Source organism: Felis catus, chromosome B2, assembly GCF_018350175.1.
Source record: "Felis catus isolate Fca126 chromosome B2, F.catus_Fca126_mat1.0, whole genome shotgun sequence".
NCBI classification, from domain to species: Eukaryota; Metazoa; Chordata; class Mammalia; order Carnivora; family Felidae; genus Felis; species Felis catus.
In genome coordinates, this window is record NC_058372.1 from 75,323,815 (window position 1) to 75,343,468 (window position 19,654).

At 38.0% G+C, this 19,654-nt stretch overlaps 1 protein-coding gene and 1 pseudogene across 1 annotated transcript in view; both read left to right on the forward strand.

Annotated features, from left to right (window-relative positions):
- MRAP2 (melanocortin 2 receptor accessory protein 2) overlaps nucleotides 1-19,654 on the forward strand; it is a 135,282-nt gene that overhangs the window by 51,288 nt on the left and 64,340 nt on the right. The gene's annotated exons all lie outside the window — the stretch shown is intronic.
- Nucleotides 1-19,654, forward strand: part of LOC109500075 — a 41,140-nt pseudogene that overhangs the window by 20,327 nt on the left and 1,159 nt on the right.

Below are 19,654 nucleotides of genomic sequence, written 5' to 3' on the forward strand. Positions count from 1 at the left end.
GGTTTAATGAATTTTTTTGTATTTTTTAAATAAAATATATTAATCTAAGCTCTATGACCATGCTTATCTTGTATTCTAAATTTTACTGAAATGCTCAGGAAAGGAATATGCTACTTGGACACTTATGAAATGAAATATATCCTCATGGATGTCCTATGCATTCCTCCATAAATATCTCATAGTACTGTATGTGGCCTATTCCACAACTTTAGAAACTGTAGAAATCTCTAGTTAATAATATGCATGCTGAAGTACTTAAGGGGTATGTACTGATGTCTGTAATTTACTTTAAAATGCATAAAAATAAGACAGATTGATAAGTGGACAGAGGGTGGACCAATGGATACTTATATGAAAAAGCAAGTATAGTGAAATGTTAATGATAGAATCTAGGTGATGTTCACTATAAAATTATTTCAACTTTACTGTATACTTGAAAATTTTCATTGTAAAATGTTGGGGGAAATATGGACATAAAAGAGGGGCACCTGGGTGGCTCAGTCAGTTGAGTGTCTGACTTCGGCTCAGGTCATGATCTCACAGTTCGTGAGTTTGAGCCCCGTGTCAGGCTCTGTGCTGACAGCTCAGAGCCTGGAGCCTGCTTCAGATTTTGTGTCTCCCTCTCTCTCTCTGCTCCTTCCCTGCTCACACGCTGTCTGTTTCTCTCAAAATAAATAAATATTTTTTAAAAATATAAAAAAAATTACTGTAGTTGTTACAATATATAATTACTACAGTTTAGTCGCTGATTTCATGGCATTTAATTCCAATTGGTAAAGCTGGAGGAGTCAGTCACAACAGCTTGATGATTTCTCTCTATTCTGCCTCTTTCTCAAAGTTGTCTGATTGGCCTGCTAAATTAAGAGGTTGGGTTGTCCTAACTCAAATGTCCACGGTAAGAGGCTCCTGGCCAGGATCCCTTCAAGAATGGAGGGACTAACACCCAGTGGAGCCAATTTCAGTGGAACCACTGCTAAAGCAATTCTCCTATTACTATTTTGAAATCAGAAAAATTACTTCCCAAGCAATCTTGTCCTGGAATTTCACTGGAAACAGCACAAGTTTTGTAGGTCATGGAGGAAACTTCCAAAGTGGGTATCCAGTTTTGTAACCCCCAGTTAGTCATCCAATATGTGGGTTCCATAAACTCCAACACTCTAAATTTTGGTCTCTTATCATATGGTAAGTGTGGATGCTAGATACCAAACTCAAATAGGATATTTCTAGAGCTTGCCCAAATGTAGCAACTCAAATGGGTTGTTTTAATGAGGCCAAAGGGTACTGGCCTAACAGATTTCTTATTTATTTATTTTATTTTATTTTATTTTATTTTATTTTATTTTAAGGGAGAGAGTGTGCACATGTGCGTGCAAGCAGGGGAGGGGCAGAAGGAGAGGGAGAGATAGAATCTTAAGCAGGATTCGTGGCCAGCACAGAGCCCTATATATGGGGCTCAACTAAAGATCATGAGATCATGACCTGAGCCGAAATCAAGAGTTGGATGCTTAACCTACTGAGCCACCCAGATGCCCCTGATGGATTTCTTTTAAAAGCTAGTTGCTAAGTTGTGGCCTTCTGTATAACATATAACTTGCTAACATACAAATCTCATAGGTTAATTCAAAGGTGTACATTTTAGTGGTGGATAGGACCACAATATGGTTACATAAGATGGTTTCTTGGCTCTCAATCACTTTTGTTAAAATCAGAAAGAAAAAAAAATTCTGACTGTTGTGAGTTGAATAGTGTCAACACAAAGATATGTTGAGGTCATTTTCCTTGGTACCTGTAACTGTGACCTTATTTGGGAAAAGGGTCTTTGCAGATGTAATTAAGATATAAATTAAGATGAAGTAGGGAGGGCCCCTTATTCAATATGACTAGCATTCTTATAAGAAGAGAAAACAGAGAGATAGGTAGAGAGGAACACCGTGTGATGATGGAGGTAGATATTACAGCAATGCATCTGCAAGCCAACGAATGATAAGATATTGGCAACCCCCAGAGGCTAGGAGGGAGGCACAAGACAGACTCTCCCTCAGAGCCTCCAGAAGGGACCAAACTTGCCGGTCCCTTGATTTCTGACTTCTAGCTTCCAGAACTGTGAGAGAATATATTTCTGTTGTTCTAAGCCACAGAGTTTGTGGAACTTTGCTACAGCAGCCCTAGGAAACTTAGATGCTGGCCATACTAAGGAGACCAGTGGATATAACCTAAAGGATCAATATGATCATAAATAATCTCTTTCTGTTTTCTACAATCTCACCACTCATTTCTTCATTTCTTAGAGCCACACCATGCTATCAGTGATGCTTTAAACTTCACTTAGAAAAGATTGTGAAATAAAAATACAAGTAAAGATTCACCAGTAGAAACAGGTGACCCCAGTATGTGGGTCATGTAGGTGGTTACTGCGACAAGACATTGTGGGTTGGATTATGATTTTACATAGAGAAGGAAGCTTATCACTCCCTTGATAAAATTCATACTCTCCCTGCTAACAGGCTTCCTTTCTCCAAAAGAAAGAGAAAATGGAGAAAATAATTTTCTAGAAAGCCAAACAAAATTTAAGTAGGCTCTGGTTTATTTTATTGTTTCTTTTTTAAGTTTTTATTTCAATTCTAGTTAGTTAACATACAGTGTGATATTAGTTTCAGGTGTACAATACAGCGATTCAACACTTCCGTACAATACCTGGTGCTCATCGCAAGTGCCTTCCTTAATCCTCATCACCTATTGCACCCATCCCTCCACCCAACTCCCCCTCTGGCAACCATCAGTTCCCTATGGTTAATAGTCTGTTTCTTGGTTTCTCTCTCTCTCCATGTCTCTGTCTCTTTCTCTCTCTTTCCTTTTGCTCACTTGTTGTGTTTCTTAAATTCCACATATGAGTGAAATCATATGGTATGTGTCTTTCTCTGACTGACTTATTTCACTTACCACAATATACTCTAGCTCCAACCACGTCGTTACAAATGGCAAGATTTCATTCTTTTTTTATGGCTGAATAATAGTCCATTATATTTTTACACCACATCTTCTTTATCCATTTGTCAATTGATGGGCACTTGGTCTGCATCCATATCTTAGCTATTGTAAATAATGCTGCTATAAACATAGGGGCGCATGTAGCCCTTTGAATTAGGGTTTTTGTATTTTGGGGGTAAATAACCCAGTAAGTGCAATTGCTGGGTTGTACAGTAGTTCTATTTTTAACTTTTTGAGAAAACTCCATACTGTTTTCCCCAGTAGCTGCACCAATTTGTATTCCCACCAATAATGCATGAGGGTTCCTTTTTCTCCACATCCTCACCAACACTTGTTTCTTGTGTTGTTGATTTTGGCCATTCTGACAAGTGTGAGATGCTATCTCATTGTAGTTTTGACTTGCATTTCCCTGATGGTAAGTGATGATGAATATCTTTTCACGTGTCTGTTGGCCATCTGTATGTCTTCTTTGGAGAAATGTCTATTCATGTCTTCTGCCCATTTTTCTAATTGGATTATTTCGTTTTTGGGTGTTGAGTTTTATAGGTTCATTATATATTTTGGATACTAATCTTTTATTGGATATGTCATTTGCAAATATCTTTTCCCATTCCATCGATTGCCTTTTAGTTTTGTTAATTGTTTCCTTTGCTGTGTGGAAGCTTTTTATTTTGACAGAGTCCCAATAGTTTATTTTTGCTTTTGTTTCCCTTGCCTCAGGAGATGTATCTAGAAAAGAAAAAATGCTACAGCAAATGTCAAAGAGGTTATTGCCAGTGTTCTCTACTGGGATTTTTATGGTTTTAGGTCTCACATCTTGGTCTTTAATCCATTTTGAATTTATTTTTGTGTATAATGTAAGGAAGTGGTCCAGTTTCATTCTTTTGCATGTGGCTGTCCAGTTTTCCCAAAACCATTTGTTGAAGACATTGTCATTTTCCCATTGTTTATTCTTTCCTGCTTTACTGAAGATTGCCCATATAATTGTGAGTTCATTTCTGGGTTTTCTATTCCATTCTATTGATCTATGTGTCTATTTTTGTGTCCGTACCATCTGTTTTGATTACTACAGCTTTGTAATATAATTTGAAGTATAGAACTATGATGTCTCCAGCTTTGTATTTCTTTCTTTTTTTTTTTTTTCAACGTTTATTTATCTTTGGGACAGAGAGAGACAGAGCATGAACGGGGGAGGGGCAGAGAGAGAGGGAGATATTTCTTTTTCAGGATTGCTTTGGCTATTCGAGGTCTTTGGTGGTTCCATACAATTTTAGGATTTTTATTCTAGTTCTGTCAAAAATTCTGTTGGTATTTTAATAGGGATTGCATTAAATGTGTAGATTCCTTTGGGTGGTATAGACATCTTAATAATATTTGTTCTTTCAATCCATGAGCATGGAATATCTTTCCATTTCTTTGTGTCATCTTCAATTTCTTTCATCAATGTTTTATAGTTTTCAGAGTTTGGTTAAGTTTATTCCTGGGTATCTTTTTTTTTTTTTTTTTTTTTTTGTGGTTCCTGGCTTATTTTAAATAGGTTGTTTATTTCCGCTTTTGTCCTGATTTTCCTCACTAAACTCATACTTTTCTGGTCTTAGAAAGGGAGCACAAATATACATGAAGCTATGATAACATTTTTGTCTTTAGAAACAAAAAATGACATTTTTAAAAAATCATTTAGAACCATGGGCAGATTTTCCTTTCTTTGTTGTGATTTGCATGGTAAAGTCTTTAAAATTGGGCAAAAGGATGAAAGTAGAAGAGTAAAACTATGGCAATTTTCCTTTGTCCATTCAAAGAGCCACAGTGCTGGGAACCTGTATTTCAGGGCATCAGGAAATGAGACAGTGGACTTTGAACTTTCCCAGACTCTGGGGTCACTTGCTATTATTTGGGTTTAACACAGCTACTAATTGGCTAGGAGGAAATAATTTGTATTACCTGGGCATTTCAAAGTGTGTGGCCTAGGATAAGCAAGATCATCTTGAACAATGACAGCAGCTGGATTTTACCTGAGGAGAAGTTTAAAATATAATGTTTTTTCAAGTTTTTATAATTTGCTATAAAATGTTTTTGCTCTGTTGCTACCCAGATATACCCTTGTGAATATGTTCTTACAGCTCTCTCAAAGCATACACTAGCACTTTGAATCACAGCATCAAAAATCATGATTGAATTCTTTTCCTTTCTTTTTGTTCGAAAGGCCTCAGATTCAGTTATAAAGAGACACGTGGAGCCCTAGGGTGATGCACTGGCTTGCTTAGGAAGGGTCAGGCTCATAAACACAAGTGTGAGCTCACAAATGTACTTTTCTGCTGGGATATAAAAGTGCTAGTGTTGTAGCTGTAGGGGAATTTGTTGGCACCCTTACATTAGGTGATATTGGGAGAGCCCTGTGGTTGGGGGTCTATAAACTGCATGGTCTTCTGAATCCCAAACCCTATACTAGTCGAAGACTATGTAATTAATTCATGGCTTTAGGTGTTGCCTCCCCAATCCTTATCTGTGTATCCACTGGGGTTAAAGAGGAAATGTTGAACATGTTTTCCTTTCCCGTTTTTCTTTTTTACACACTGAATTAAAGCCTTCATGTCCCCATTAGAATAGATGTTTTTTTCCCTAATATTTCTTCTTTGACTCTCTAGTCTCAAATAAAAATGACATCAAAACAATTTCTGAGCACATACTGCCTTTTCTTTCAAGGTTCTGTACTCTCATACTAATCCCATTTACAAACACATTGCCTAGATTTATTTTGAATTCCCAGAATTCCCGGGTCATACAACAACAATAATTTAGCCAGACATTATTAGGGACATTAGGGAAGGTGGGGGAAAGTTGGCCTATAAAGAAAATATATCTGCCAGCTCCATCAGCATGAAGACTGGGGCCTTGTTTCTTTCTTTGGTTTTTTTGTATACTCCATTGCCTTTTAGTGCTGGGTTGTCCAGCCTTACTCTACTTGCCTGAGGAGGCATCTCAGACCTTTATTTTTGGAACACAGCTCTGGAAATTGTTTTGTGGTTATTATCATTTACTTCACATTTACATTTGTGGTTTTGTGGTTATTATCATTTACTTCACAAACTTATACATACTGCAGTACGTATAAGCCGTTAAAGGAATGAAGTCTTTCAAAAGGTATTGGGCCTTTGCCTAGCGTAAGCAATACTTAGGCTGTAGCTCTCACCATTTTGCTTGGAGCCAAGGTGCTCTTCCAAGAGGAGATAATGGAGTTTAAAGTAAAGAGAAAGATGTTTGCTTGATGAGATTGTTTCTTCAAAACACTTGCTACTTGAAGCTGGATGAAACTAAGAACAGAGAACACAGCTCTGGTAAAGAAGAGGCTTTGCTTATCTAATTTGTTTTATTCTGGTTAGGAAGAGCCCTCCTTCTCTAGGAATGCTTACAGAAATTTATGAAGATTATAGAAAGAAACGACAGTCCGTTCTAAAAAGAACATGTAGGCTGATTATACTTGAATAACACAATCTGCCAAGACTATAAAGTGGATTCTAGTTTCAACTGCCACTTCTCATTCTTTTTTTTTCTAAAATTTTTAATGTTTATTTATTGAGAGACAGACAGAGTGTGAGTTGGGGGAGGAGCAGAGAGAGAGGGAGACACAGAATCAGAAGCAGGCTCCAGGCTCTGAACTTTCAGTGTAAAGCCTGTCATGGGGCTCAGACTTGTGAACCACGAGATCATGACCTGAGCCCAAGTGGGAGGCTTAACTGATTGAGCCACCCACTTGCCCCACGACTTCTCATTCTTAAGAGAATGGTGATAATTTAAAGGAAGTTGTCTTGGGGCGCCTGGGTGGCGCAGTCGGTTAAGCGTCCGACTTCAGCTCAGGTCACGATCTCGCGGGCCGTGAGTTCGAGCCCCGCTTCAGGCTCTGGGCTGATGGCTCAGAGCCTGGAGCCTGTTTCCGATTCTGTGTCTCCCTCTCTCTCTCTGCCCCTCCCCCATTCATGCTCTGTCTCTCTCTGTCCCAAAAATAAATAAACGTTAAAAAAAAAAAATAAAGGAAGTTGTCTTAGCTGTAGAACCTTCTGAATTCTTTTTTTTCTAAGGCTTTATTGAAGAAACTTAGAAATCGAGAGAGAGAGAGAGAAAGAGAGAGAGAGAAAGGGAGAGAAAGAGAGAGAATCCCAAGCAGGGTCTGCACTCTCATTGCAAGCCTCATGCAAGGCTTGATCCCACAAACCTTCAGACCATGACCTTAACCACAACCAAGAGTCAGACGCTTAACTGACTGAGCCTCCCAAGCACCCCTAGATTCTTGTGTGTGTCCCTGTGGCTCTTGTCCTCAATATTTCTATTGAATTAATTTCTGCCTTTTGTTCAGGGCACTTATTACTAAGTCTTTGTCTTATTATTTTTTTAATTGAAGTGTAGTTGGCAAATAATGTTACATTAGTTTCAGATGTACCACATAGCGATTTGACAAGTCTATACATTACTCTATGCTCACCACAAGTGTGGCTACCATCTGTCACCATACAGCACTATTATAGTACCATTGACTATATTCCTTTTGCTGTATCTTTTATTCTTGTGACTTATTCATTCCATAACTGGAAGCCTGTATCTCCCACTCCTCTTCACCTATTTTCCCATTCCCTTCTACACCCCCACTCTGGCAACCACCAGTGTGTTCTCTGTATTTCTGAGTCTGTTTTTGCTTTTTATTTGTTTGTATATTCATTTAGTTTTTTAAAAAGTTTCTACATATAAGTGAAATCATATGGTATCTGTCTTTCTCTGTGTACTTAATTCACTTAACATAACACCCTCTAAGTCCATCCACATAATCATAAATGGCAAGATCTCATCCCTTTTTATGACATTTCAATTCGTGTGTGTGTGTGTGTGTGTGTGTGTGTGTGTGTGTATGTATACCACATCTTCTTTATCCATTCATCTATTGATGGACACTTGGGTTGCTTTCGTACTTTAGCTATTGTAAATAATGCTGCAATAAATGGGTGTTTATAAATCTTTTCAAATTAGTGCTTTTGTTTTCTTTGGGTAAGTAGTCAGCAGTGGAATTATTGGGTCATATAGTAGTTCTATTTTTAATTTTTTGAGGAACCTTCATATTGTTTTCTATAGAGGCTGTACAAACTTATATTCCCGCCAACAGTGCATGAGGTTTCCTTTTTTTCCCACATCTTCACCAATACTTGCCATTTCTTATTTTTTCTATTTTAGCCATTCTGACATGTACAAGGTGATATTTCACTGTAGTTTTGATTTGCATTTTCCTAATGATTAGTGATGTTGAGCATCTTGTCATGTGTCTGTTGGCCATCTGTATGCTTTCTTTAGAAAAATGTCTACTTAAGTACTCTGTCCATTTTTAAACTGGATTGTTTGGGATTTTTTTGGTTTTGGGTTGTAGAAATTTTTATGTATTTTGGAATTAGCCTCTTACCAGATATATCATTTGCAAATATTTTCTGTCATTCAGTAGATTGCCTTTTTGTTTGGTTGACGGTTTCCTTTGGTGTAGTTCCAATAGTTTAATTTTACATTTGTTTCCCTTGCCTCAGGAGACATATCTAGAAAATTGTTCCTATGGCCAATGTCAAGATATTACTGCCTGTGTTTTCTTCTAGCAGTTTTATGGTTTCAGGTCTCACATTTAAGTTTTTCATCCATGTTGAATTTATTTCTGTGTATGGTATGAGAAAGTTTTCCCGTTTCATCCTTTTGCATTTGGTTGTCCAGTTTTGCCAGTACAATTTATTGAAAGACTGTCTTTTCCTATTGTATATTTTTGCCTCCTTTGTCATAGATTAATTGGCCATATAAGCATGGGTCTATTTCTGGGATCTCTATTCTGTTCTATTGAGCTGTGTGTCTGTTGTTGTGCCGGTACCATGATGTTTTGATCGCTGTAGTTTTGTGGTAAGTCTTGAAATTTGGGATTTTGATTCCTCTAGCTTTGTTCTTCTTTCTCAAGATTGTGTTAGCAAGTTAGGATCCTTGTTGGTTCATAAATTTTAGTATTATTTGTTCTAGTTCTCTAAAGAATATTGTTGGTATTTTGATAAAGATTGCACTGAATCTGTAGTTTCCTTTTGGATAGTGTGGGCATTTTAACAATATTAATTCTTCCAAACCATTAACATGGAATATCTTTCTATTTATTTGTGTCATCTTCATTTTTTTCAATCAGTGTTTTATAGTTCTTAGAGTATAAGCCTTTCACCTCTTTGGTTCGGTTTATTCCTAGGTATTTTATTCTTTCTGGCATAATCGTAAATGGGATTAATTCCTTAATTTTTCTTTCTGCTACTTTGTTATCAGTGTATAGAAATGAAACCAATTTCTGTGTATTAATTTTGTACCCTGCAACTTTACTGAATTCAGGTATCAGTTCTTATAGTTTTTTGGTGGAGTCTTTAAGGTTTTCTATTTGTAGCATCATGTCATCTGCATATAGTGACAGTTTTACTTCTTCCTTACCAATTCAAATGACTTTGATTTCTTTTCTTGTCTGACCACTGTGGCCAGGACTTCCAGTACTATGTTGAATAAAAGTTGTGACAGCAGACATCCTTGTTTTGTTTCTGATCTTAGGGGAAAAGCTCTCAGTTTTTCACCATTAAGTATGATGTTAGCTGTGAGTTTTTCCCATATGGCCTTTATTATGTTGAGGAATGTTTCCTCTAAACCCACTGTGTTGAGAGTTTTTATCAGAATGCATATTGTACCTTGACAGATGCTTTTTCTGCATCTATTGAGATGATCATATGATTTTTATTCTTGTTGATACAATGTATCACATTGATTGATTTGCAAATATTAAATAATTCTTGAATCCCCAGAATAAATCCCACTTGATTGTGTGAATGATCCTTCTAATGTATTGTTAAATGTAGTTTGATATTATTTTGTTGAGGATTTTTGCATCTATGTTCATCAGGGATATTGGCCAGTAGTTTTCTTTTTTTGTAGTGTCTATGTCTGCTTTCGATATCAGGGTAATGATGGCCTCCTAGAATGTATTTGGAAGCTTTCCCTCCTCATTTTTTTTTTTTTTTTGAATAGTTTAAAGAGTTAGGTATTAACTCTTCTTTAACTGTTTGGTATAATTTACCCCTGATGTCATTTGGTCCTGAACTTTTGTTTGTTGGGAGTTTTTAAATCACTGATTCAATTTTGTAATTAGTCTGTTCAGGTTTTTTATTTCTTCCTGATTCAGTTTTGGAAGATTGTATGTTTCCGGAAATTTATCCATTTCTTACAGGTCGTCTAATTTGTTGGCATATAATTAATTTCTTGTAGAATTTCTTTATGATGTTTTGTATTTCTTTGGTGTCAATTATTAATTCTCCTCTTTCATTTCTGATTTTATTTATTTGTGCCCTCTCTCTTTTTCCAGCTAAAAGTTCATCAATTTTGTTTATCTTTTCAAAGAAACAGCTCCTTGTATCATGATCTTTTCTTTTGTTTTTTTAGCCTCTATTTTATTTATTTCTTCTCTGCTATTTACTATTTCCTTCTTTCTACTAACCTTGAGCTCTGTTTGTTGTTCTTTTCCTAGTTCCGTTAGGTATAAATTTAAAAGTCTTTTTATAGTTATGAGTTAAAATCTGTTTCAATTACAGTTTATGCACTGAATCTTTGTCAGTTGGCTTGTAAGGGAGGGTTTGCTCCCATCCAGTATGCTCTGGCTCTTGCTGACCTGTTTCTCAGGACCTGAGGCACAAATAATCTCTCCCCATTGAGAACACCCCCAGTGTGCCCCACCATAACACCGCCTGGGTAACCATTCAATCCCTCCCTCTACCCAGCAATACCAACTCTGGAAATTAAATGTAATTACTTAATGTTCAATATCACGTATTTTCCAAATCAAGGAATCTCAGCATTTAACAAAGTCAACCCTAGAAATGTAATTTAAAGTTTTCTATAATTTACACTTGCACTTATAATTACCTTTTTATTGTCAGCCTTCTCCAAAACTTGTATGTTTTGTGAAGCAGGAACTGAGTTTATTTGGTCCACTAATATGTCCCAGGACCTACTACAGAGCCAGGAATGTAAAGGCAATTAATAATGTTTGTTTTTCTTCATACTGTCATAGTAGCCAGGACTGGTGCTCAGTAAAGTGGGATGAATCACTCATATTTAGACTGTCTGATACATACTGGATTAACTTGCATTAACTTCTGAGTTTTCCTATTCCCATTTTTTGCATTTCCAGTCACATTTTATATTTCCACTCACCTAGAAGATGCTTTCAATTATTTTTTTATGCCAAGAACAGGTTTGGCATATGGAAAGAGTTTATGGAATGAATAAACAGTCTTGGGAAGGTTATCTGGCATCTATAGGCAATACTAATTTGGAACCCTGGACATATAACAGAGAACAGGAAAACAAATTTAAGACCCTTCACTCAGACCCAAATGATGAAGGCAGAACTGAGACAAGAGGGAAATTTCCAGGCTTTGGCAAGATGGTTGAATCAAAGCAGCAGTTGCTCACTTTGTCTACTATTTTGTGAGTGATCTCTGCTCACTTTCTGCTGGAGGTTCCCCAGCCCACATGCCAAGGTTTCCATGCATGTATTTTCTTAGGTAAAGGAATATTTTAAGGTAGAGAATAATTTGGGGGGCCTGGGTGACTCAGTCGGTTAAGCGTCCGACTTCGGCTCAGGTCATGATCTCACAGTCTGTGAGTTCGAGCCCCGCATCGGGCTCTGTGCTGACAGCTCAGAGCCTGGAGCCTGCTTCAGATTCTGTGTCTCCCTCTCTCTCTGCCCCTCCCCCGTTCATGCTCTGTCTCTCTCTGTCTCAAAAATAAATAAACATTAAAAAAATTTTTTAGAAAAGATAGAGAATAATTAAACGCTTTTAAATTTTGTGTTTAAAATATTCAAAAAGGCAGCAAAGCAGAGTGGATAAGAATGTAGATTCTGGAGCAGACTCTAGATTTGAATTAGGCAAGCTATGTGGCCTTGAACAAGTTATTTGATTCCTTTCTTTCTCAGTTTCCTCATCTGGAATGATGGTAACAATACTTATGCTACTTCATATGGCTGTCATGGGGATGAAATGAGTTAATCTTTATAAATCTTATAAAGTACTCATAATAGTAAATGATATATAAATGTTAAATATAAACAGTTGTCTTGGCGGGGAGGAAGATAAGGATATTGCCATGTATATTAGCCTCTGAAGTTTCTTATTCTGTTGCAAATATTCTATATTTCATGTCTTCTTTAGAGTATGCATATATCCATGATATTTCCTTGCGATATCTACTCGAGTTATCAATTTAAACCTTGCATCTGGTGTAGAATTAAACGGCACTTGCCCAATGAGATATCTGAAATGGAGCCCACAGTCAATTGTTCTTTGATAACTCAGTTTTCATTCTGCTTCCACAATCTTGGGAAACATCCGTTAGAAATTGGCAGAACTTCTGCTCTCTAATCAGCACTACACCCTGAGTTTTCCTCGGAAGCTGGAGGAAAGACCTGGTTTTCAAACAATGTAATTGCCGTTTAAAGACATACCTTGTTTAGTTTGTCTTGAGCCAAATGATTTCACCTGGTTCTGGCAGTGAACTGACAGCTCAGGTTCTCATCCTCACTCCAGAGTTTCTAAGGTGACCAAAGCAATCACAGGAACATTAATATTCTGGATTTACTCAGTAGACATACTGCTTTATGATTCACTTAAGTTGTACAGCAGAATCCTTTCAGGAGGACTGAAGGAAAGTAATTCTCCCTCCGTCATGAGAAAGAAGCGCTTGTGAACTGTGTTGTTGTTATTGTTTTTTAAACAAGCAGGTATCTTACCAAGGTTGAGCCCAGAGGGATGAAAATGAAAATAAGAAGATATGGATAGAAAGTCAAAATGATTGGGAAGTCCAGGGACAAAGGTGGGCTATATGACCTTATGTGGTAGGGTTGTCGAGAGGCAGAGCTGGAGGCAAGATGGAGGGATATGTGCCCAGGAACTCAATGATCCATACTCCTACCTGGAAGATATTGGTATCCATACTTGACACGGTTGTCCTGCTTGATTGACTACATTGATTCAAATATTCCATCCACCTGGCAAGATTTGACAGTGTTTGGCATGACCATCCCCGCTTTGATGTTATGAGCTTAGCTAATTCAGTCAAAGAACAGTTTATAATGAAAGCCCTTTATTTTGAATTTGAGAGAAATCTGTTGGATAGGAATGGTATCTCCACTTGGGTTTCTAAATTCCATTCTTTTTCCTCTTCACCTAAACTATCTCTTTCAAGACCAAGTCCCAGGTCCTTACATATGGCCAATCTCAAAGGCGAGTCAAAATGAACACTTGTGTTCCGTTTATGGAGCCTCCCAAGAAGGCATATCGTTCACTCCACATCCTGATGCCTGCTACTTGAAATTTGAGCTCACCCCTTTCTCTTTCTTTACTGTATTCCTGGCTGATCACAAAAATGGAACTATCACATCAGACTCACACAAATCATAGATCTTACCTAGGGTCAAGTTTTATTAATAATTTCAAGGAGACAAGTAATCAAAAGGCAAAGCATAAGCATAGGCCAGTCTAGGACTGTCAGTGAAGGTTCCTAAGCCCTTTTTCAAAGTACTGGATTGATTCTGGCCCAGATGAATATATGAGGTCTCTATAGGATGTGTGCTGGTCAAATCACTTACCCAGAAGTAGCCCATTTAAGTCTTGAAAACTCTCCATTTTATACTCAGCTGGTTATGTAGCTTGCATGACTTTTCAGAGAACTCTGCCCCCCAAATTCACAGATGCCAACTTTGTTTACCAGAAGCAATACAGGTAGCCTTGTACTTGTGCTAAAAGTTTTTTTAGGGAGACTCTTCCACTAGCAATTCAATTATTTTACCTGGCATAAAACTTGTCATTAGCATCTTTATAAAATTAGACCATGTCACCTTCTTTATTTCCTGGGGATAACCCTATGGATAATGGATTACAGACCTGCTGTTAATCCTGTCCCAGACATAAAGTGGCTGCTTACTTGGAAAGCCTGGGGGAGCAATGCTCTGGGGAATCCAAGATGAAAGCTAACATCACGGAGTCCACTCTTCTTATCAAAGGAAAGAGCCATGTTATGAGACCTACCAAAAAAGCAGAGAGTGGAAACTTTTCCTTTTTATTTAAGTTTTTACTTAAATTCCAGCTAGTTAACATATGGTGCAATATTGGTTTCAGATGCAGAATTTAGTGATTCATCACTTACATACAATACCTGGTGCTAATCACAAGTGCCCTCCTTAATATCCATCACCTATTTAACCTATCCTCCCACCTCCCCTCCAGCAACCCTCAATTTGTTCTTTATAGTCAAGAGCCTGGGGGCAACTGGGTGGCTCTGTCAGTTAAGTGTCCGACTCTTATTCCAGCTCAGGTCATGATCTCATGGTTCCTGAGACTGAGCCCCACGTTGGACCCTGAGCTGACAGTTCAGAGGCTGCTTGGGATCCTCTCTATTCCTCCCTCTCTGCCCCTCCCCTGATCGCACTCTCTCTCAAAAATAAAATAAACATTTTAAAAAAAGGAGTTTGTTTTATGGTTTGTCTTTCTCTTTTTCTCCCTATGTCCATCTGTTTTGATTCTTAAATTCCACACATGAATGAAATCATATTGTATTTGTCTTTCTGTAAGTGACTTATTTCGCTGAGCATAAGCTATCCACCTTGTGGCAAATAGCAAAATTTTGTTCTTTTTTTTTTTTAAGAGAGAGCACAAGTTGGGGAGGGGCAGAGAGGGAGAGAGAGAATCCCACACAGGCTCTGTACTGTGCGTGCAGAGCCTGATGCGGGGCTTGAACTCACAAACTGTGAGGTCATGACCTGAGCCAGAACCAAAAGTCAGATGTTTGACTGAGCCACCCAGGTACCCCAAGATATCATTCTTTTTGATGGATGAGTAATATTTCATCATATATGTATACCACATCTTCTTTATCCACTCATCATTCAATGGACACTTGGGCTGTTTCCATAATTTGGCTATTGTAGATAATGCTGCTGTAAACATTGGGGTGTATGTCTCCTTCAAATCAGTATTTTTATATCCTTTGGGTAAATGCCTAGTGGTGCAATTGCTGGATAATAGGGCAGTTCTATTTTTAACTTTTTGAGGAACCTCCATACTGGAAAACCTTCTGCTTGAACTGAGGACACGATTGCCCAGAGATTTCTTTCCCTCATTGTTTTGCTTGTGTTCCAGAGTTACATCATTTCTTATGAGAAGAAAGCAATCCAGCTCTAGAAAACACTCAGGCACAGAGAGAAACCACAGTATGAACCACAGGGAGCAGCTGCATTGTCTCCCTGGGAGATGTTCTGGTTTCATGGAAAGCCTAGTTGAGGCAAAACACCTTCAGATCTCATGGTGAAGTTTGTTGGAACCAACAAGTGTTGGTTCCACTTTTTATGTGGCTCTGAAATTGAAGCAGAATTAGCTGTTACTTGTGAGGTTTGGATGAGTGATGCTGTGTCATTAAAAGGAACATAAATAGATTCACTGATTTGCCCAGAGTACAAACTTATCTACTTTTGGATTGGAACTCAAAAGTCCAGATTCAAAATCTCATCTTTTCTCTACAAGGTAGAGACTGTGGCCATGTGACTGCTGTATCATGCATAACCGAGAACAATGGCTACTGCCCTCTGATGAGCATTTACTCTGTGACGGACTCCATTGTAAGCTCTTCACATAAGTGACCTCATTCTAGTTGCAACAGTCCTGGAGACAGTGTTTATCCATACTTTGCAGATGAGGAAACAGACACAGAACAAGTTGGCGCAGATCAGAAATTTGAACTGAGGTCTCTAACCCTGACCCCTGTTCTCATTGATTGTTACAGTGACTCTCCTCGATAGCTTGGATCCCATCAAACAACCTCATTTCAATAATTGATTTAAATTTTTTCCTCCACAAATGAACAAGAGTGAACAATTCTTTGGCCAGGGCACAGACAGCCATGAGTTTAGAGCTGTCTTCAGGACTGAACATTTGTGGATTTTCCCATCTACATAGATAGATGTGAATTTTAAATTATTTTCACCTGATGCCCTTTCCCTTCCACTGAATATTCCCCCTTTCTCATATTCATTTTATTATGCTTCACTTTATTTCACTTCACAGATGTATTTTGTACAAATGGAAGGTTTGTGGAAACCCTGTGTGGAGCATCTATGAGTACAATGTTTCCAGTGGCATTTGCTCACTTTGTGTCTCTATGCCACATTTTAAAATTTCTTACAATATATAAAACTTTTTCATTCTTATTACATTTGTTATGGTGATCTGTGATCAGTGATATTTGATATTGCTCTTGTAACTGTTTTGGGCCACCACAAACCATGCCCACGGAAGATGGCAAGCTTAATCAGTGACTGTTGTATGTGTTCTGACTGCTCACCAGCCATCTCTCTCCCTCTCTTTGGGCCTCCCTATTTCTTGAAATTTCAACAATATTTAAATTAGGCCAATTAATAATTCTACAGTGGCCTCTAAGAGTTTCAAGTCTTCTTCACTTTCAATTGAAAGCTAGAAGTAATTATGCTTAGTGAGAAGGCACGTCAGAAGTCAAATTAGGCCAAAAGCAAGGCCTCATGTATGAGTTGGCCAAGTTTTAAATGCAAAGGAAAAGTTTTTGAAGGAAATTAAAAGTCCTTTTTCAGTGAACACACCAATGATATTAAAGCAAAACAGCCTTACTGCTGATATGGAGAACATTTTGGTGGTCTGGATAGGAGACGAAACCAGCCACAACATTCCCTTGACCCAAAGCCCAATCCAGAGCAAGGCCCTAACTCTCTTCAGCTCTATGAAAGTTGAGAGAGGTGAGGAAGCTGCAGAAGGAAAGTCTGAAACTAGCAGAGGTTGGTTCATGAGGTATAAGGAAAGAAGCCGTCTCCATAACATCAAAGTTCAAGGTGAAGAAACAGGTGCTGATGTAGAAGCTGCAGCAAGTTATCCCAAAGACCTAAGATAATTAATGAAGGTGGCTACACTAAACAACAGATTTTCAGTGTATATTAAATAGTCTTCTATCAGAAGAAAATGCCATCTAGCTCTTTAATAGCTAGAGAAGAGAAGTCAATACCTGGCTTCAAAGTTTCAAAAGACAGGCTGATTCTCTTGTTAGGGGCTAATGCAACTGGTGATTTCAAGTTAAAGTCAATTCTGAAAAATTCTAGGGTCCTTAAGAATTATGCTAAATTTACTCTGCCTGTGCTCTATAAATGGAACAACAAAGCCTGGATGACAGCACATGTCTTTATAACATGGTTTACTGAGTATTTCAAGCTCACTGTTGAGACCTACTGCTCAAAATAAAGATTCCTTTCCAAACATTACTGCTCATTGACAATGTACCTGGCCACCCAAGAGTTCTGATGGAGATGTATGACAAGATTCATGTTTCCAAGCCTGCTAATAGAGTATCCATTCTGCAGCCCACAAATCAAGGAGTAATTTTGACTTTCAAGTCATCTTATTTAAGAAATACATTTCATAAAGTTATAGTTGCCATGGATAGTGGTTCCTCTGGTGGATCTAGGCAAAGACAAGTGAAAGTCTTCTGGAAAATATCCACCATTCTGGATGCCATTAAAAATATTCATGATTTGTTGTAAGAGGTCAAATTATCAACAGGATTAACAGGAGTTTGGAAGAAATTGATTCCAACCCTCAGGGATGACTTTGAGGGGATCAAGACACCAGTGGAGGAAGTAACTGTGGTGGGAACAGCAAGAGAACTAGAATTAAGCGTGGAGCCTGAACATGTGACTGAATTGCTGTAATCTCATGATCAAATTCAAATGGATGAGGAGCTGCTTCTCATGAATGAGCAAGGAAAGTGGTTTATTGAGATGGAATCTCCTCCTGGTGAAGATGCTGTGGAGATTGTTGAAAAGACAACAAAGGATTTAGAATATAATATAAACGTCATTGATAAAGCAGCAGCAGGGTTTTAGAGGATCAACTCCAATTTGGAAGACGTTGTACTATGGGCGAAATGCTATCAGACAACATCGCATGCTGTAGAGAAATGGTTTGTGAAAGGAAGAGTCAGTCACTGCGGCAAGCTTCATTGTCTTACTTTAAGAAATTGCCACAGCCGCCCCCACCTTCAGCAACCACCATGCTGATAAGTCCACAGCCACCAACGCTGAGGCAAGCCCCTCCACCAGCGAAATGGTTAGTTTGCTGAAAGCTCAGATGATGGTTAGCCATTTTCAGGAATAAGGCACTTTTTTAAAATCAATGTATGTACATTATTTTTTAGACATAATGCTATAGCACGCTTAATAGACTCTTATATAGTGTAAATATCATTTTTATGTGCTTTGGGAAACAAAAAAATTCATCTGACTCACTTGATTGCGATATTTGCTTTATTACAGTGGTCTGGAACAGTACTTGCAATATCTGTGAGGTGTGCCTGTATATTTATAAATGTATATGCTATATTTTTGTTATTTATGTGTATATATGTGTGCTTATCCTTTTCTACTTTAGGTCTAATATGGCTTTGTCTTCAATTAATGAGGACTTGAAAAGGGAGCATGGTACTACCTTTTCATTAACTTCTCCCTTTAAACAGAGAGCTACTAGAAACCTGCCATGGAAAGATGTGTTTACTTTTCTTAGCTTCCAAGGGTAGAGAATGCCCGTGATGGCACAAGATGATTCTACTTCTGGGTAAATACAACCCAGTGATTATAATGAAGAATTTAGTTAAAGTACTGGAAAACCAAAGGCCAGAATTTAATTAAACAGAACATACTGAAATGCACTAAAAATCATGCTTTAACCAACCGATGCTCAAAATAACCAACCAATGCTTTAAAATGAAGATTAAGGCAGACCCTTGTTTCTCCAAGGCATCAGTCCCACCCACGTCTCAATCAAGCATTTCTATAATCGATACACGGATCCTTATCCTAGCCTTCTAGTTTCTTTAAAGTCATGTGAAATGTAACAACTTTCCATTTCTGAGGTACTATAATTTCACAAGAAGAGCATACTTTATTTTTTTGTAATTTTTTAATGTTTATTTTGAGAGAGAGCAAGAGAGAGCAAGCGGGGGAGGGACAGAGAGGGAGAGTGAGAGAATCCCAAGCAGGTTCCGCTCTGCCAGCATAGGGCCTGGATGCAGGGCTCAATCACACAAACTGTGAGATCATGACCTGAGCCAATATCAAAAGTCTGACGCCTAACTGACTGAGCCACCGAGGAGCCCCAAGAAGAGCATACTTTAAAAACACAACATAAAAATAGCATTTGAGGGGGCACCTGACTAGCTCACTTAAAGGAGCATACAGCTCTTGTTCTCTGGGTTGTGAGTTCTAGCCCCATCTTGGGTGCAGAGATTACTTAAATAAATAAACAAACCTAAAAAAAAAAGAATAGCATTTGATACTTATGAGTTGTGGTTATCCATTAACAAACACTGATAAAGCACATGCTATGTGTCAGGCATGGAGTTTTAAAAATGAGCAAGATACAACATCAGTCTTTGTGAACCTCATAGCTTAGAAATTAAAGTACATTAGGCTTGTAATGAGCACTGCTTCCGAGGTTTAATCTCTTTGCTACATTAAAAATGCAGTGATTTTAGGGAATTGGGGATGTGTTGCCCACCCTCGAAG